The sequence below is a fragment of the Zalophus californianus genome, chromosome 2, assembly GCF_009762305.2.
Source record: "Zalophus californianus isolate mZalCal1 chromosome 2, mZalCal1.pri.v2, whole genome shotgun sequence".
NCBI lineage: Eukaryota > Metazoa > Chordata > Mammalia > Carnivora > Otariidae > Zalophus > Zalophus californianus.
In genome coordinates, this window is record NC_045596.1 from 50,192,807 (window position 1) to 50,206,721 (window position 13,915).

The 13,915-nt window shown below is 37.2% G+C and overlaps 2 pseudogenes; one reads left to right on the forward strand and one right to left on the reverse strand.

Moving 5' to 3' along the window:
- Window positions 1-5,622: 5,622 nt before the first annotated feature.
- LOC113925585 lies at window positions 5,623-6,209 on the reverse strand (annotated as a pseudogene).
- Window positions 6,210-12,491: 6,282 nt separating this feature from the next.
- On the forward strand, window positions 12,492-13,260 carry LOC113925584 (annotated as a pseudogene).
- Window positions 13,261-13,915: the final 655 nt, after the last annotated feature.

Consider the following 13,915-nt stretch of genomic DNA (forward strand, 5'->3'; position numbering starts at 1 on the left):
ATAGAGTGATTCAACACATCTATACATTACTCAGTGCTCATCATGATAAGTGTACTCTTAATCTGCATCACCTATTTCATCCATTCACCCACCCACCTCCCCTCTGGTAACTATCACTGTGTTCTCTATGGTTAAGAATATGTTTCTTACTTTTTCTCTCTTTTTTCCTTCTCTTTGTTCTGTTTCTTAAATTCCACATATGACTAAAATCATATGGTATTTGTCTTTCTCTGACTAACTTATTTTACTTATTTCATTATACTATCTAGCTTCATCCATGGTTGTTGCAAATGGCAAAATTTCGTTCCTTTTTATGGCTGAATAATATTCCATTGTATACATATAACACATTTTCTTTATCCATTCATCTATTAATGGACAAGGACTGTTTTCATAATTTGGCTATTGTAATAATGCTGCTATAAACACAGGGGTGCAGGTATCCCTTTGAATTAGTGTTTTTGTATTTTTTGGATAAATACCCAATAGTGTGATTGCTGGAGCCTAGGGTAGTTATATTTTTATTTTTTTTTAAGATTTTATTTATTTATTTGAGAGAGACAGAAAGCGTGTGTGCAAGCACAAGAGAGGGAGGGGCAGAGGGAGAACCAGATTCCCTACTGAGCAGGGAGCCCTATGCAGGGCTCAATCCCAGGACCCCAGGGTCATGACCTGAGCCAAAGGCAAATACTTAACTGACTGAACCGCTGAGGCACCCCTCTATTTTTAACTTTTTGAGGAAACTCCATACTTTTTTCTACAGTGGGTGCACCAGTTTGTATTCCTACCAACTGTGCAGGTCAGTTCCTTTTTCTCCACATCCTCCCCAACACTTGCTGTTTCTTGTGTTTTTGATTTTAGCCACTCTGACAGGTGTGAGGTGATACTCATTGTAGTTTTGATTTGCATTTCCCTCATGATCAGTGATGTTAAGCATCTTTTCATGTGTTTGTTGGCCCAGCTGTATGTCTTTTTTGGAGAAATGTCTGTTCATGTCTTTGACCATTTTTTAATTGGATTTTTGGGGATTTTTTGGGTATTGAATTTTATAAGTTCTTTATATATTTTGGATACTAACCCTTCATTGGATATGTCATTGGCAAATATCTTCTCCAATTTACTAGGTTGCCTTTCAGTTTTGATGATTGTTTTCCTTGCTGCACAGAAGCTTTTTATTTTGATGTAGTCCCAATAGTTTACTTTTGCTTTTATTTCCCTTGCCTCAGGAGATATATCTAGAAAAATGTTGTGACAGCTGATGTCAAAGAGGTTATTGCTTGTGTTCCCTTCTAGGATTTTTATGGTTTCAGGTCTTTAATCTACTTTGAGTGTATTTTTGCATGTGGTGTAAAAAGGTGGTCCAGTTCCATTCTTTTGCATGTTGCTGTCCAGTTTTCCTAACACCATTTGTTGATGAGTCTCTCTTTTTCTCATTGTATATTCTTTCCTCCTTTTGACAAAAATTAATTGACCATATAATTGTGGATTTATTTTGGGATTTTCTATTTTTTTCTACTGATCTATGTGTCTATTTTTGTGCCAGTACCAAACTGTTCTGATCACTCCAGTTTTGTAATGTAGCCTGGATTCTGGAATTGATACTTTATTTTGTTTTTCTTTATCAAGATTTTTTGGCTATTTGGGGTCTTTTGTGTTTCCATAAAAATTTTTTTTAAAGATTTTATTTATTTATTTGAGAGAGAGAGAATGAGAGATAGAGAGCACGAGAGGGAAGAGGGTCAGAGGGAGAAGCAGACTCCCTGCTGAGCAGGGAGCCCGATGTGGGACTCAATCCCGGGACTCGAGGATCATGACCTGAGCTGAAGGCAGTCGCTTAACCAACTGAGCCACCCAGGTGCCCCTTTTGTGTTTCCATAAAATTTTAGGATTGTTTATTCTGGTCTATGAAAAATGCTGTTGTATTTTGATAGGGAATGCATTAAATGCATAGATTGCTTTGGGCAGTATAGACATTTTAACAATATTTGTTTTTCCAACACATGAGCATGGAATGTCTTTCAATTATTCTGTGTCAACTTCAGTTTCTTTTATCAGTGTTTTATAGTTTTCAGAGCACAGGTTATTCACCTCTTTGGTTAAGTTTATTCCTATGTATTTCATTGTTTTGGGTGCATTTTTAAATGGGGTTGTTTTCTTAATTTCCCTTTCTGTTGCTTCATTATTAGTGTATAGAAATGCAACAGATTCCTGTACATTGATTTTTATATCCTGCGACTTTACTGAATTCATTTATCAGTTCTAGTATTTTTTTGGTGGAGCCTTTAGTGTTTTCTATATATAGTAGCATGTCATATTGACTGCTGTATTATTTAGAAGAGTGTTGTTTAATCTTTAAATATTTGGGGATTTTTCAGTTATCTTTCTGTTATTGATGTAATTCCTTTGTGATCTGAGAGTAGATGTATGATTTTTATTTTTAAAAATGATCTAAGATATGTTTTAGGGTATTACTGATTTTTGTTTGCTGAATCTGTCCATTTCTGAGAGAAGGTTGTTGAAATCACCAACAATAACAGTGGATTCATCTATTTCTCTTTGCAGTTCTATCAGTTTTTACCTTACATAGTTTGACATTTTTTTAGACACATACACTTCAAATATTCTTATGTCTTCTTGGATTATTCACTTCTTTATTATTACATAATTTCCTTCTTTATTGCTGATAACTTATCTTGCTTTAAGTCTGCTCTGTCTGAAAAGCTACTCCTACTCTCTTTTGACTAGTGTTAACATAGTATATTTTTTGTCCATCCATTTACTTTTGATCCAGATGGTCCATATATTTAAAGTGGGTTTTTTGGAGACAACATATACTTTAGTCTTTTTTTTTTATCCACTCTGACAAACTTTGCTGTTTAATCGGTGTGTTTAGATTGTTGACATCCAAAGTGATCCTTGATATATCTACCACATCCATTGCTCTTTTCTATTTGTTTTTCTTCCTTTTTATGTGTTCCATGTTTTTGTCATGGTGTTAAATGAGCATCTTATGTAATTCCATTTTCTTTCCTTTCTTAGCATATCAGTTATACTTCCTTTTTTACTTTTTTTTAATTGACCTAGAATTTGCAGTATATCTGTACAACTAATTCAAGTCCACTTTCAAATAACACTGTACCAGTACATAGGTAGTGTCATTTATAACAAAATAATCCTAATTCCTCCCCCTTATCTCTCATATCATTGCTGTCATTCATCTTACTTATACATATGTATATATAAGCAAATATACATACATAAGATATATGCATATATATGCATATATGCATATATGACTGGGTCCTCCTGGAGTTTTTAACTCTCAGAATTATCCTTACCAAGCCTTCAGAAATTAGTCAATTATAATTCAAGTTTTCCTACCTAGGTACTGGTCCCAAAGCCAGTTTCTACTCACGAGTCTCTGCTCTAATAAGTCATGACTCCCTATATTCATCTGTGTGTCTTTGCAGTCCTGGGTGTAGCAGTTTGCCCTGTGTCCTCCATTTTCTTACGGATTCAGGAAAACTTTTTGATATTTTATTCTGTTTATCTGTTATCTGTTGTTAGGACAGGCTAGTGACTTCTAAGCTCCTTCCATGCAGAACTGGAAACCAGTCTTTTTTCTTCTCCACCTCCTCTTCTCATAAATGTAATGGCTCAAACCACCCAACTGTATTCTTTTACAGTTCTATAACTCACCCATGTGATACTGGTCTCATTGGGCTAAATTCAAAGTGTTGCAGGGACTGCCTTCCTTTCTGGGGTATCTAGAAGAGAATCTGTTTTCTGGCTTATTTAGCTTGATGGCCGAATTCAATTTTTTGTGATTATAGGACTGAGAGTTGTTCTTAGCTTCTAGATGCTACCTGCAATCCTTGGTTCCATCTTTAAAAGGTAACAATATTGAGTTGAATCCCTCTCAGACTGAATTTCACCTCCCTCTTCTTTTATGGTCACATTTCTCTCTTTTGCCTTTTTTTTTTTTTTTCTATTTGTATGGGTCAGTGATTAGGTTCGTCCCACCCAGATAATTGAGGATAACCTCCTTATTATATTAGGCCAACCCAGATAATCCAGTTTAATTTTCCTGTTTTAAGGTTCTTAACCTTAATCATAACTGCAAAATGCTTTTTACCATATAAAATAACATATTCGCAGTCCCTGGGAGTTAAAGCATGGAAATCTTTAGGGGAACATTGTTCTGTCTACTGCATTGCCTAAATTACTATAACATTATAGTAAGTCTGGAAATCCTGTAGAGTTAGTTCTTCCATTTTTTTATTCTTAGAAAGATCTTTCTTATTCTTAAATCTTGGAATAAGCTTGTTTAGTTCCACAAAAATTTATGCTGATCTTTTGATTGGGATTATATTGAATCTATAGATCAATTTTAGATTGGTATTTTGCACTTTGAGACATAATCATAAGCATAGATTTTTCCTTCACAATTATTTGTCTTTCCAGTTTTTTGTTTGTTTTAGAGTTTGTTTAATCACTCTAAACAAAGTTTCTACTTGTCCTTAAGGATTATGTTTTGCTTGATTTATTCCTAAGGATTTCATATATTTTTTATTTTATTGTACAAGATGTTTTTCAATAAATGGGTTTTAACTCTGGTTTCATACTGCAGATCTGTATACTCGCATTAAAAATTAATGTTATTCCAGTTGAAAAACTCCCTGTTCTTAGTCCATTCATATACAGCTTTACCTAACCTCTTTGGGGAGTTTACTGTCTTTAGCACTATCTAGGTTAATGGCTCAATGTCATTGCCTTGCATGAGTATTTACCCAAATTATGTCTCTAGTTTCCTGAAATCAGGAATGCAGTGTCTTCAAGGTGATTGCAGTGACAGGTTTATGTACTAAGAATATCACTCAATAGCTATAATTTAATGAGTAAATTATAAGTAAGAGTGTCAATGATGAAAAATGTGACATCATCTTCACTGGCACTACCCTGATGTAGGTAATGATGAAGTAATGTCATTCATTTTAAATTTTATTTATTTATTTAGGCTGGGTACAGTATGATGGTACAAAACAAGGGAGGGGTCCCTGAGCCCCTCCCTTCTTCAAGGGGTCTGGTATGGAAACTGGGTAGAGGTTGGGAGATTGTCAGTGTGTTGGGGGATGTGTTGGGGCAAGGACTCCCCAGCAGCTGAAGGTCTCTCTCTTCCTCTTCCTCTCGCTGGGGCTGGTAGTCCAGGGACCTCTTACCCCTTGGGGGCCATGTGGACCATAAGGTCCACCACTCAGTTGCTATAGCCAAATTCATTGTCATACCAGGAAATGAGCTTGACAAAGTGGTCATCAAGAGCAATGCCAGCCCCAGCATAGAAGGTGGAAGAGTGGGTGTCACTGTTAAAGTCACAGGAGACAACCTGGTCCTCAATGTAGCCCAGCATGCCCTTGAGCGGGCCCTCTGATGCCTGCTTCACCACTTTCTTGATGTCATCATATTTGGCAGCTTTCTTCAGGAAGCAGGTTAGATACATGACTGATGCATTGGGGATAGGGACAGAAAGGCCATGCCAGTAAGCTTCCCATTCAGCTCAGGAATGATCTTGCCTATAGGCTTGGTGGTGCCAGTAGGAGTAGGGTTGATGTTCTGTGTGGCCCCTCAGCCATCACACCACAACTTCCCAGAAGGGCTGTCCATGGGTGGTAGTGATGACATGGACTGTGGTCATGAGTCCCTCCACAATGCCAAAATTTTCATGGATGACGTTGGCTGGAGGGGCCAAGCAGTTGGTGGTGCAGGAAGCATTGCTGACAATCTTGAGGGAGTTGTCATTCTTCTAATGGTTCACATTCATCACAAACATGGGGGCATCAGCAGAAGGAGCAGAGATGATGACCCTCTTGGCCCTGCCCTTCTAGTGAGCCCTAGCCATCTCCATGCTGGTGAAGACCCCAGTGGATTCAACATCATATTCAGCACTAGTATCACCCCATTTGATTTGGCTGGATCTTGCTCCTGGAAGATGCAGAGGGTTTTCCATTGATGACAGATTTCCCCGTTTCAGCCTTGACTGTGTGGTTGAATTTGCCGTTGGTGAAATCATACTGGAATATGTAGACCATGTAGTTCAGGTCAATGAAGGGATCATTGATGGCGACAATGTCCATTTTGCCAGAGTTAAAAGCAGCTCTGGTGACTAGGAGCCCAGTACGGCCAAATCTGTTTACTCCGATCTTCACTCTCATGTCTCAGGGATATGGCTGGCACTGCACCAGAAGATGCAGCTGTCTGTCAAACAGGGAGGAACAGAAAGCCTCATTTTAAATTTTAATTAATACTCCAGTCTCTAATCATTACATTTCTGTCTAAAATAATTAATATCTTTCTAAATAATGACACTCTTCAAATGCTTTCAAAATTTTCATTGCAAATACGGTAAAATCTATTTTCTTAAGTTTGTCATTTAAGATTAAGAAAATATATGGCTTTAAACAATTCTCTCAGTTTTCTTTTGCCAATTTTTTCTTACCTATAGATTGTCTCATGACACTAAAGTTCCATTCAAAACAATCTCCCATGAAATCCTCTAATAATCTAAGCAACTACATGCCTATATGCCTTTTCTATGTTGTTTACTCTAGCTAGAAACCCTTTATGTCATTCAGCAAAATCACAAAGATTCTTCAATGTCTCATCAAGTGCAACCTCTACCGTCAAAATTAAGCAATTCTGTTTTGTACTCCCTATAAACCTAATTTTTGCTTTGGTTTTTAAAACTGTAAGCTTTTTGAGGACCAGGACTGTTTCTTATTCAACTTTTCATTCTCTGGGAACAGCAGGTGTGCCTTATGTGTAGTAGGCATTCATTGCTGATTTTTTTTAACAAATCAAGCTTTTGTGTGCATTTAACTGAACTCAAGAAATTAAACTGAACTCAAGAAATTAAAATGTCTAAATGGTTATTTTAGATTTCAGTGATCATGGTTATCATATATAAACTAGACATAGATCAACTTTTTGTTATTCTCAATAAAACAATCTGTGCCTTGTATTCTCATGTCTTTGAACTTGAATTCTGTCAGATTTCAGAGAATAAAGAGATTCAGATCTGTCAGTTCTGGGACCTCTATGAAACATTTTTTTCTCTAAGAAATATGTCTGTGGTTTAGCTGAAGTTAATCTTTTTTACAGGCCTAAAATGTACACTGAACCAGTGTGAAAGGGTCGGGATAAGAAGTGTAACCATCCTAAATGCAATATATAATGAAGAGTCCTAAATAGAGATGTCCCCACAATTTTAAGTGTTCCTCTTCCCTGCATTATATAAATGCAAAGCACATTCCAGGGTGGTATCCTTTCAAAATGAGGAGAATGCATATCTGAGATATATCACTATGATAAAAAGAAATAAAATAAATTCCATGGAATCCAAGGAGACTACAGGTCTTACATCTTACAGATGAGTTGGAAAGGTAGATAAATATGAATTTCTGCATTTAACTATCCAAAGCCTTTTATAACACTATATCTTGCTCTCAAACACCAGTTCTTGTCTTGAAAATACTTCTAATATTCTATTTAACAAAAATGTATTCTGAACAACTATATGGATAAGAGAGATTGACATGTTAAATAGTATCTCCAAATATAATGATGGAGAGAGAAATAAAAGGCAATTCAGTGAGTTAGGTAAAATGCATAAGTGTCTATTGGATAGGTAACAATTCCAAAGTAGATTAGTATGCTTTATGCCCATGCTCCCACTCTGCCCCCCTACCCCAGGAGATTTTATCATTCTGCTGTTTGCTTGTTTATAAATGTTGAAATTGGGGCATTTTTTCCTTTTTTCTTCTATTTTGGGCAATATTCATGGAAAATTGTATTTACTTCTTTAGACTCAGGGATTACCTACTTTATTACTTTCATTCATATTATTCATATTCATTACTTATGGTCTACATTCTAGGAAAAAATGTAGATAAAAATTAATAAACATAAGGGTGCCTGGTGGCTCAATCAGTTAAGTGGCGGCCTCTTGATTTTGGTTGGGGTCATGATCTCAGGGTCTTGGGATCAAGCCTCGTGTCAGACTCCATCTTAAAAAAAAAAGAAAGAAATATAATGAACAGATATATTTTATGTTAAAAGGAGATTACTGCTATGGAAAAAAGAAAAACAATAGACTAAGTTAAGAAGCATGATGTACACTAATGGTGGGAAGGTATAGTACTAGGTTGGAAAGTATAATACCCAACCTCAGTGTCCAATAATTAAGAAAGTGAGTTTTGTAATTCAGGATAAGCATTGATAAGGTAAGTTTTGAGCAAAATCTTGAAGAATGTGATTGATTTGTTCATGTGGGTTCATGGAGAAAAGCTTGATAGAGAAAGGAAATATCATGGGATCATACAACTTGCTCATTACAAACTATTTGAAGGGAAGTGTGCTGTCTATGATGAACAAGAGTCTAACATGAAGCTCTTGCATTTCCTGACTGTTTTGAGAGTGTATTAAGTACTAGGAGACTTGCTTGATATTATACTTTCCAATCTAATAACTACCTTTCAAAGAAGATATTATTATAATTCCTGTTTAACAAGTGAGAAAATTAGTCTTAGAAAAATGTAGGATAGTTTGATTACTCATTACTAGTAGGTATTGGGACTAGGATTCCAATAAATTCAATTGTGTGTGTGAGTTTATTTAAAAATTTGCACTTTTATTATGCAAACTTTTTATATAAAATCCCATGAATATAAGCTTATTTTTCCGACCACTGGTGATAAGTTTTTGCATGAAAAATTCGAATTCTGTTTTCACTAGTTTTAAAATTCATTAATGAGAAGCTAGCCAATGGAATTTTATTCAAATCAACTTGTACAGTTAGAGTTCAGAGTCCTTGTTACTTACTTCCTCATCTATATGAATTAAAATATACTGTAGCTTTGAAACAAAATCATATTTGCATCTCTATGCATTATAACTTGGTAAGATAGAAAATATTAATACATTTGATCATGTTAGTCATTTTGGCAATCGATATGAAACCAATTAGCATGTCACTTTTTCTCATTGCCTGTATTTATAGAAAATCTGAGGTGTTTCCAACTTGTATTAATCAGTCATCCTTATAACACATTGAGCTATAGGTCCCTTCAGTATAGGCCCATGCAGGCCATTCCCCTCCACTTGATTTATTTCTGATACACTATATAGTGTATTTTACATGGTTATACTTTGATTCTACTTCAAGTACTTTGTATTTTAACTTTACCAGAGAGATAGCTTATCCCCACTACAATAGATAGCTAATGGTGTCCTTTAAGTAAAATTTATTTTAAACAGTTAAAGTCCCAGAATACAATCATATTTCTATCTTTGAGAGAATTACATTTTACCATCCAAAATGCTAACTATAAGGTATTTAGTATATTATTTATCTAGGCAGCAAAAAACTTCAGTTGTGTGATATTCTTTTTATGTATAGTCAAACACAGATTTATCTAATATAAATTGGATCTTTTGGGGTTCTGGAGTATGGAGAATGAAAGAGAAATTTAATCCATCGTAATTGGTGTCATGACGGATCCAATAACTCATGCCTTTTCAATGTTTTGCTGGGTATCTTAGTGACGATAATAGATGGCTACTTTACCATACTCTAAATGTTAAATGTTGCAAATTTAAATACTTGTTTATTGTAAAGGAAGTCTCATCCACTGTTTTTCATTTGTCACCCATTAGCCCCAGCCAATTCTAATTCTACCAAAGGTAGTAGGGAAATATTGATTCATATTTTCTAATTATCTTTCTCCTTAACAAATGCATTCCTATAAAAAGGATCCTAAATAGCTGACCCCTTTCCATTGTGTTCTACTCAGTGTTTTAAATGATAGCTTTAGATTAAAATATGGTTAACTTGAAACTTACAAGTAGTTTTGGCACTTGAGGAATCTGGCTAAAATTCTTTCCTTTCTTTATGCCTTAAAAAAAACACACACAAGGGCGCCTGGGTGGCTCAGTTGGTTAATCGACTGCCTTCGGCTCATGTCATGATCCTGGAGTCCTAGGATCGAGTCCCGCATCGGGCTCCCTGCTCAGCAGGGAGTCTGCTTCTCCCTCTGACCCTCTCCCCTCTCATGTGCTCTCTCTCTCTCACTGTCTCTCAAATAAATAAATAAAATCTTAAAAAGAAAAACCACACACACAAAAACTCTAGAAACTGATTGATTTTCAGATTTGTAATTATTTTTATTAAAGCCATTCTCTCTGTAATCATTCTTTTCCTAGTTCAGGCTTTCACTAGGGGTTTGTGATTCACTGTCCCTATGCCCTTCAAACGGAGTGGTCAGATGCCATGAAACACTTTGCTTTACATCTTTCCATGAGACTTGTATTTTATCATCCATTCATGTTTTGTTGAATGGTACCTTCATCCACCATTTTCTCTATAAATATTCTGGAAGCACTCATTATTTCTAATATTTAATTGTTATATATTATATAAATCCCTCCTTTTGTGTTTTTCATATCTATTTAATCCCTCTCCTCTCTCTTCTATATTTTTAAAATAGCTTCTGAACTCTTTCATATCCCTCCAATTTTTCTATACTACTGCTGATATGAAATTTCAAAATGCAAGTCTTATTTTGTTACTCTCCTGCTTACATTTCATTTGTATTATATTACCTGTAAGGAAAAAAAAATCAATTCCTTGCGTATCCTCTATAGTGATATTTCCTTAATTATGTTGTATTATAATTATTTCTTGAAATATGGTTTCCCTTATTAGACCTTAAAGTTACTGAGAACTTGAATTTTATTCCACTCATCTTTGGATCCAGTTTTCATTCAGTGCCTGACATGTTCTTGTTTTGACATGTTGAATTTTCTCATTCTTTTAATATTATATGTTTTGATTTAAGAAGTACTTTTAAAGGTCACTGGAGTTTAACAGATTATTTGATAAGGGAAAATGAACAGTGATATGAGAATCAGAGAGACTGGATTATTATTTCAGCACTACTGGCTACTAGCCACATGACTGTATAAATCCCAGATTCGTTATCTATAGATAAAGAAGAATAATCCTACACTGCCTACTTCCAAGTTGTTGTGAGAATCACAAATAATGACATTTATAAAGATACTTTATGCATGATAAAATTCAATAAAAATAATATGCACTACTGCTATTAAAACTAGGTGAAAATACTGAAATCTATTTTACCTTCTTAACAAACACAGTAATATGAATGACAATAGGGTTTTTTAAACAAGAGTGTTCCTCAAATATATTCCGTCTGTGAAAAGAAACTTTCTGCCTCACGACACTTTTGAAAACCTTTTACTATGTTCTCATGGCTGTGTGTATGTTTGTCCATGTGTGTGTGCACGTGTGTGGTTATTATTTACTATGATACGGCACAGGTATGAGATTCTTCTGTATACTACTCAGGGATTTGATAAAACTATGCTCATTTGATTTATGATTTACATACGTAGAACAAAAATTTAATCATTTTTATGATTCCTTTATTATTTCTTCTATAGAAACATATTAAATAGTATTAAATAGTAAATTAAGTAGTAAAAAGTAATAAATAGTAAATTAAAGTTACATGAAGTGGAAATTTCAGGATCACAGTGCCGATTCATATATAAAATTTCAGTGACAATGAAATCAGGGGAAAAGGACTTAAAATGATTTTTTGTGAATTATGTAAGTTTCTAAATATCAAAGATTTAAAAGTTCTTGCCTCTCAGATACTTTTTTTTTTTAAATGGGAGACAGATGGGGAGGACGGTTAAGACATTGATGGATGTCTTAATCCAGAAAGCAGGTTCCTGAGTCCTGAATATATCTTGCCAATTATCAACAGTAGCTTTGCTTCACCCTCAGTTCATTGTTGCAAGTGTGGAAGGAGAACCAGCAAGTGATGTTGGTGTTGCTTGGCGACACTTACATGACCCAAGAAGTGTTGTCTGTGGGAAAGTGACACTGGTACCACCTGTAACAGGGATGATTAATTGCTGTGAAGTATGAGTGAAAGCATTTATTAGAATGCTAAACATTTGAGATCAATTTTGGGAGCAGAAGAAGATACTGAGTTATGATAATCGCTTCCTAGCTTGTCCCATATTGCTTCCACTTTATGGTTCACTCCCAAAAATTCATTTTGCATGTGCTAATATAAAGCAAGAATAGTTCTTCTTATTTAATATTTTGCAAATATCACACCTACTCAATCTTTCTTTTCTTACTAATTTCCAAAACAATGTCCTTAATATTCACATAAATGCTACAGATTCACATAAACGCTACAGATACACATAAACGCTACATAAACAAACAGGCGCCCGCACCGCGGGGGAAATGACCTTAGCGGTGGCGAGGCGAGATGCGGGCTCCGGCAGCCAGAGCGCCGGAAGTGGGACACGCGCATCCTGCCCAGCAAGTGGGGCGGCGCCGATCCTGCAGGTGTTGTCATTAGTGTACCACCTCAGTCAAGAGCTGCCAGGGCTGGATGGTCATGTGGGAGCCTGGCAGAGAAGACTGTAAAATCCAATCTTTTGATGCAGAGACTCAGCAGCTGCTGAAGACAGCACTCAAAGATCCAAGGGCCGTAGACTTGGAGAAAGAGGGTAATGTGATTGTGGACCGTTCTTTGCAGGACTGTGTTCAGTAAAGAAGTGGAACATCGTTCAGGCCGAGAGCAAGCAAGCAGGTCAGAGTGGCTTCTGGCGGGGACTGAACTAGCTGCCGCAGGAGTACCAGGCCTGGGAGCCGCTGGGAGCCCGGTCCCTGCAGGGATGGGTCGGCGAGGTCACTTTTATCTGCAACCTCTTTGATAACCTGAGGGTGAACCCCTGATGTCCCGGGTGGCCTCCATCTATCTCTTGCCTCTTCTAGCGGGTCCAACCTGACAGTCTGAGCAAGGAGAAGGAGGTGGACCGCCTGGTGCCGCAGCTGCACCGTGCGGGGGAGCAGCTGGAGAAGATGAACAGAAAGGGCAGGGATGAGCACTGTGTCCTGATCCGGGATGGCTTCCTGCTCCCAAGCGGCCTCAGCTCCCTGGCCCAGGTACTGCTACTGGAAAATCACCGAATTTCGGACAGACAGCTGGAAGAGGACCCTGGGCCCAGGAGGATCACTATAGTGAAGTCTCCCAGGAGGCCTCCAGATCAGGCTGCCTCGCCAGCAGCCCTGGCCTTTCACCTAACCTATCTCCTAGGTTTGCAGGGGAGTCGGCCTCTCCCAAAGACTGTCCCTTCCAGACTGCCAGCAGCTCCTGAGATGTTTCCCGTTTACAGTGTGGTCCTTCCCTGAGCACCTTCCTTCCCGCATTCAGGGATTGGAGAAGACACCAAACAGATTCGCCCCCACGGTCCCATCAGCCTGTCCCCCATAACCTCCCACCTGGGCCAGGCAGAGAAAGGCAGCTTCTAACAAGCCCTGCACTGTGTACTCACTGGTGCAACAGCCATCTTGATGCCTGTTTCCCATCTATAAAATGGGTACCATAGCTACTGGTGGGATACTTTGGCATGTCAAGGGGCGGAACACAAACCACATCAGAAATTGCTTTTTATACATTTTGTGCAAGGACCACTTCAGAAACAAATCTATTTCCAGTGGGTTTTGATAAATGATAGTACCACATCACATGCTACACCAACAGTTCAGGGTGAGAATTTTCTTTCTTTTTTTTCTTTTTTTTAAGATTTTATTTATTTGACAGAGAGAGAGAGATAGTGAGAGCAGGAACACAAGCAGGTGGAGTGGGAGAGGGAGAAGCAGGCTTCCCGCGGAGCAGGGAGCCCGATGTGGGGCTCAATCCCGGGACCCTGGGATCATGACCTGAGCCGAAGGCAGACGCTTAACGACTGAGCCACCCAGGTGCCCCCAGGGTGAGAATTTTCTGATAAACCTTTTCTAAAATTAAAAATA